Source organism: Diadema antillarum, unplaced genomic scaffold (assembly GCF_040938485.1).
Source record: "Diadema antillarum isolate AM-2024a unplaced genomic scaffold, OU_Dant_1.0 seq00000212_RagTag, whole genome shotgun sequence".
NCBI classification, from domain to species: Eukaryota; Metazoa; Echinodermata; class Echinoidea; order Diadematoida; family Diadematidae; genus Diadema; species Diadema antillarum.
This window is the reverse complement of record NW_027271268.1, coordinates 875,098-882,500: the sequence shown is the minus strand read 5'-3', so window position 1 is coordinate 882,500 and position 7,403 is coordinate 875,098.

Sequence of the window (7,403 nt, the reverse complement as noted above, 5' to 3'; positions counted from 1 at the left end):
AGGCTGGTCTACTGCTTATCCTTTGATATAACTTTATTATAAGCGTTGCATTTAAATGCCACTATAAGTGTGTATAATATAAACTAGATAACTGATCTCATGTACTATACTAAAATGCAATTCATCAACTAGCAGATGGCTTAGGTGTAAATGGCTCAAGTGTAAAAATGAATGTCCGTTAATAAACCAGACCAACACCTTTTTTTTTTTTCAACATTCCCTTTTCACTTTGCGACCGTGCATTATAAAACCAACAAAAAGTCGCACGACGACATCTTTACACGAGGACTCAAAATAGTTGAAATTTTTTAGGTCTACCCAGTGAATCTTTGCCTTTCATAAGCTATTATTTTCTGAAAGAGCAATCATTCTTCCACATAATCCTTCACTTTGGAATCATAAAAATACTGGGATGTTATGCATATTGTAGGTCGTGCATGTGATTATACGCAAGCTGTAAAGGCAAACTGTCATTTTCTTTACAAAAAAAAAAAATCTATACACCCTTCGCTTTCATCTCTATCAAATTTCGAATGATGCTGTACTGAAAGTGATGGAAAAGTGTGCGAAATTCGGGGAACTGAACTCATTATATTGTGGTTACTGTGACGTTTTACGTTCTGTTCCTCGTCCCATTCATTGCGAGGAGCACTGGCTGGCAAGGATTAAGCATTAAATCTTACAGCCTCTTTTCTCTGTGAAAAAAAAAATTGTCTAGAGAGTGTGTGCATTCTTTGTATTTTTTAGATGGGGTAGGAAACTCCATTAGTATTTTGTATTGAGTTATACAAACATTCTAAAACTTAGCGTCTTCTCTGTCAGAATGTAGACTTAACCAAAAGTCATTGTCTTACTACGTTTTTGTTGGTTTGGTAATGCACATATTCTATGCAATAGATCTGTGTGTCTATACATGGAACTGCAGGGTGTCAAATTTTACACGTTTCACAAATATGCTGTATGTACATTTTGTCGGTACTGTCCTAAAAAAGAAAAAAAACATTCATCAATCTGCAATATCTCACGTCACAAACTTTACCCTTTATCTCCTTCATACTAATTACCGACTTTGCTAAAGTGAACTGGATTAAATGTTTGACAGCAGCAATACTTCCTAATGAAAAACACTGAAGAAATGTTACGTATTTACTCTAAGAAAGTTAATACATAGTAATCCGTTTGACAAAGCAAGCAGCAAACACATGCAGTAATAATATTGTATGATAATTGATCTTCATTACAATAATTATGTAACCATACGAATGACGAAGAATGTCTGTGTTATATAAGAGAAGGTGTTGATATTGACAATCAATGAAACTTAAGATCGATGTTTTGAAAGAAAATTAATGCAAACAAATATATTATTACGGCTGTTAGGACAATTAATATAAGGAACAAAAAAAATGATGATAGACAAAAATACTTTTTTTTTAACCGTCATGTGAGCATTTTGGAAACTTCAAGTGCTCCGAACACCAAGGAAATATAATAAGGCAAATGGACACACCCTTTTTCCATAGTTTCTTAGAAGCATTACTTTTTTTTAAATCATTACACCGCAAATCAATAACGAAAAGGTAAATGAGATGTACAGGAAGATTCCTTGTAGAAGCAACATTGGGTAAAACTCAACAACACTTCAAATTCAGATGGTCTACGATATGGTGGAGGAGCGCGTCTAAAAATTATGTTTAATCAACTTTATTTACATTTGAACTTATACATCATCTCAAGAAATCGACTTCTACTTTTCATATTTTTATATCCCATGTCAATGTATTTTGATTCTGGGAATGTGAAGTGCTATTTTGACTACCAGAATTGTGAAAGTTTTAATCAGGAGTTGTTTATTCTGTCTGTAACCTATGTGTTCACCACGCAGTGTTCATAATGGGTAGCCCCTTTGTCTACTTTGAATAATGGATGCTTATGTCAATCTGAAGGTAAAAACACGTGATTCTCAGTCTTTTGAACAAATATGAGTTATTCATGATCTTTTCAAATGGGAACCGGATCTACACGTGTGACACGATACATCTTTGAAATAATATGTTTACCGCATTGCAAGGATCCCCACATAAGATCTCAATCGAAATGTTGATAAATCCATTATCATCCTCTGAGTGATTCCATGTCTGCTTTTGCCCAAGTTTTTTTTTTTTTCTTTGAGATGGCTAAATCACCTGTCACAAAAGCATTGCCCAAGCAATGATTTGAATGTGTACAATCGTAGAGTGCTGGTTAGCTAATGAAACCCTTTCAATGTTTCCCGTTGAAGACACCATACTGCTCTTTAGGGCTAATTTTGACAAGACGAGCCGAGTCGCCCCGCGACACGACTGATTACCATATATATATAATATTTGTATCTGAAATTCGCTTCTACCAAACCCTAATTCCCCCCCCCCCATGAAGAAATAGAATAGCAATCCTTGGTAGGTTAACGGATGGTTATGGAAGGTCTAATTTCGTCCATACACGCACATGTTATCGAATGGGGATGGAACAACAACAAAAGAAAGATAAAAAGAGAGAATGAATTAATCAGATGATAAAACAGAAAACTGCTATTCTGGCGCTGAGGCAAACACAACTATTAACATGTTTATCAAAATGTCATATTTCCCCATTAATTCAAATGGATAGCCACGATATTCTCATTATGGCGATCTTTTTCTCTTCAAATCTATCTTATTCTACAACTTTATTCCTTAAGTCTACCTATGTAGGGGATGTTTTCCGCTTCCTACCCTAGTACTAAATATTCGATCAAAATCAATGTGATTCGGAAGAGGACTTTTCTTTTATAATTCCTATCCGCATCTAACATGGTACCTTACATATGCAGTTTTCCAAATTCACATAACTAATAACATTCCTACAACTCTGCCAAATAAATTAGCTTAATCGCATACATATTAATGTGACCGTGCATCAAAAAACGAACAAAAAGTCGCACCCCTTGATTTCACGTGAGGACTCAAAGAAGGTGAATGGGTCAATCTAGTTAATCTTGAGTTTTTCATATTTTCTGAAAGAGCTATCCTTCTTCTACATTATTCGTTAGTTTGGGATCATAAGATGAATGGGAAAGTGTGTTTTCAGCAGTTTTTCTACAACCCATTTTGGGGGAGATTAGAACGATCAGGTATATCTTGGCAGCGTCCCCTTTTCATTTCTTGAAATCCTTTACACACTCTTCAAGTTCAAGTCTAATAGCTTTTGAAAGGATAACTCTACTGTCTTGAAAGTTGGCATCAATCATGGGTAGAATGTGTCAAAAAAACATGCTCTGTTGCTTCTTTGGTTTACATACTGTTTTTTTTTTTCCTTTTTACTGCACAGCTATCACCGCTCGGTAAGGATTAAGCGCTTGAATAGACCCTGTACTTCAGAGCCTCTTTTCTCAGTTCGCACTTTCCTAGAGGGTGCACTTTCTTTTTACTATTTAGATAGGTTAGGGGAGTCCATTTGAAATGAGTAACGAATCCTTTAAAGGCTTAGAGTATGCTCTTTAAGAATCTGTCCTCAACTAAAATCCATGTCTGGCAACTTTTTGTTTGTTTTGTGATGCAGGTCACAAATTATGTTTATATTCATTGCTTTGTCCTCTTTCCCACAAAATGAACACATCTGAAAGGGGTATAAACTGGAACAAATCATGAATTATATTCATAATACCATATAACAACTTACTATGAAACTCTCACAGTCGACTATTTCAGTTTCAAGTTTGGTTTAGTTCTCCCCTTCTTCAAATGATAGCATTACAACAAAATCAAGAATTTCCGCAGCAAATTATAAACAAGAGTACTCAAAAGACATAACTGATTTCGTGTGTATTATATGTACATGTGTTATACTTGTAGTGCATTTCGCATGTTTGGCTTGTATGTATTTGTTGTTTTTTTACAGCAGAATTTTAACAGCAAAATACAAGCAAGAGTACCAAAAAGACATAGATGATTATGGGTAGATAATTATGTACACGTCTTACACTCGAAGCGTATTTTGATTGTTTGTATTAGTATTTGTTTTTTGTTTTTTGTTCTAACGACAGATTTTTCTTTTACAGCTAAGTATGAACAAGAGGACATAACTGATTTCGCGTGTATCATATTATGTACATGTGTTACACTTGAAGTGCATTTATTTCGAATTGTGTTTGTTTGTTTTTCAAAGAAGAATTTAAATAGAAAAATTTCAACAAGAGTATTCAAAAGCCATAATGTGTGTTCATGCATATGTATATTCATGTACTACACGAGAAGTGCATTTGAATTGTATTTATTTTTTTTTCACAGCAAACTTTTCACAGCATGAAGACATAAACATGAGAACTCAAGAGAGATAGATGATTATGCGTATATGTGCACATCTATTCTACTTCGGATTGTATGTATTTTTTTTTGTTTTACGGAAGAATCTTAACAGCAAAAAATAAGAGTACTCAAATAACATAGCTGACTATGCGTATTATGTACATGCATTACAATTGAAGTGCATTTGGATTGTACGCATTTATTATTTTTTTTACAACACAATTTTAACAACAAAACATAAACAAGAGTATATATGAACAAGAATTACACTTAGAGTGCATTTAGATTATACGTGACCGTGCATCACAAAACAAACAAAAAGTCGCAAACCTTGATTTTAAGTGACGACTCAAAAAAGGTTAAATGGTTCAACCAAGTCAATCTTGAGTTTTTCATATTTTCTGAAAGAGCTATCCTTCTTCTACATTATTCTTCAGTTTGGGATGTTAACATGAATAGGAAAGTATGTATTTAGTAGTTTTTCTACAACCCTTTTTGGGGGAGGAGTAGAATGATCAAGTATGTTTTTGAGACCTTTTTTTCATGCCTAATATCCTTTGCACACTCTTCACTTTCAAGTCTAATAACTTTTGAAAGGATGACGCTACTGCTTTGAAAGTTAGGATTAATCATGTGCAGAATGTGTTAATGGAACATGCTCAATTTCAGCTTAATCTGAAAAATCCCTTCATTGTTGTTGCTCTGGTGATTTATATCCTGTGTGTTGTCCCTTTCATGGCACAGCGAGCACGGCTAGTAAAGACTAAGCGCTTGAATAGACCATGCACTTCAGAGCCTCTTTTCTCAGTTCACACTTCTCCAGAGTGTGTGTTTTTTCCCAGTATTTAGGTAGGTTAAGAGAGTTAATTTGAATTGAGTTATATATCATTTTAAAGCTTAGAGCGTGCTCTTTCAGAATCTGCCTTAACTCAAAATCCAGGTCTGGCGACTTTGTGTTGGTTTTGTGGTGCAGTGTCACATATGTATTTGTTTTTGTCACAGCAGCATTTGAACAGCAAAAAGAAAGCAACAGTACTCAAAAGACATAGATGATTATATGTATATATGTATAGGTATTAAGTGCATTTAGATTGTATATATTTGTTTTTGTAATTTTCTTACGGCAGAATTTTAAAAGCAAAACATAAGCAAGAGTACTCAAAAGATATAGATGATTATGGGAATATAGTACATTTATTACACTTGAAGGGATTTGGATTGTATGTATTTTTTTTTCTTCTTTTTAAGGCAGAATTTTAACAGAGTGTTACTAACATGCATTACAATTGAAGTGCATTTAAATTGGATGCATTAGTTCTTTTCACAACAGAATTTAAACAGCAAAACATGAACAACAGTATTCAAAGGATACATAATAAATGATCATGTGAGTATTATGTACATGCATAACACTTGAAGTGGATTTCGACTCTATGTATTAGCACTGTTTTCCACTGCATCTTTTTTTTTTAACCACATGAAGGCATAAACAAGAGTACTCAAAAGACATAGATGATTATGCGTATATGTGCACATGTATTCTACTTCGGATTGTATGGATTTGTTTTTGGATTTTTTTTTTATGGCAGAATATCAACAGCAAAATATAAGAGTACTCAAATGACGTAGCCGATTATGCGTATTATATACATGCATTACAATTGAAGTGCATTTTGATTGTATGCATTTACTTTTTTACAACAAAATTGTAACGACAAAACATAAAGAAGAGTATTGAAGGAATATATATGATCATGCGTATATATGTACATGTATTACACTTACAGTGCATTTGGATTATATGTATTTGTGTTTTTTTTTTTTCGAAAGCAGCATTTGAACAGCAAAAAGAAAGCAAGAATACTAAAAAAACACAGATGATTGTATGTATATGTGTAGGTGTTATACTTGAAGTGCATTTGGATTGCATGTATTTGTTTTTGCATTTTGTTTCCGGCAGAATTTTAAAAACAAAACAAAAGCAAGAGTACTCAAAAGATATAGATGATTATGAGAATATAGTACATGTATTACACTTGAAGGAATTTAGATTGTATGTATTTGTTTTTTTTTGTTTTGTTTTGTTTTTGTTTTTGTTTTAAGGCAGAATTCTAACAGCGTCTTATGTACATGCATTTCATTTGAAGTGCATTTGGATTGGATGCATTTTTTTCCCAAAAGAATTTAAACAGCAAAACATGAACAAGAGTATTCAAAGGATACAAATGATCATGTGAGTATATATGTACATGCATTACACTTGAAGTGGATTTTGACTCTTTGTATTAACACTGTTTGGATTGTATGTATTTGTTTTGTTTTTTTTTACGGCAGAATTTTAACAGCAAAAAAAATGAATAATAGTCAAGAGTACTCGAGCAACATTTTTTTTTTTTGGTAGTTCATGTGGATTACATACATTTTGTTTTCCACAGCAAACATTTTCAGCAAGACATACACAACAGTACTTTAAACACATAGATGATTATGTTTATATCCGTTTCATTCATGTATTACACTTGAAGTGCATTTGAATTGTATGTTCTTGTTTTCCACAAAAAAAAACAAACATACAGACTAGGGTATTCAAAAGACATAGATGATTACGCGTAGAGTATGTACATATAATATTACAGCTAGTGCACTTGGATTTCATGTATTCGTTTTGGCTACTTTGACAAGTGATCACGTATATACTGTGCGTTTTTTAATTGCATTTGTACAAGTTTGTATGGATAAATGTGGAATTTGTTAGTGAGTGGATGTGTGTACCTGATAATCATACACTGCAGATTCTATAAGTTTGTGGTAGTCTCACAACTGGGCTTACGACATAAACGATCATCGATGAAAAAAAAAAAACTAAGTCTAGTGTCCCTTAAATGACCCATTATGTAAAGATATTCAGAAATGTACTCATACATTTTGATGAACTTCCAAAAATGTATGCATGTGCCTTGAACCCCCTTTTTTAAGTGTGTGTGTGCGTGCGTGTGTGTGTGTGTGTGTGTGTGTGTGTGTAGGGGGGGGGGGGCAATGGTCTATCGCTTGTTCCCCCCCCCCCCCCCCCCCCCCACG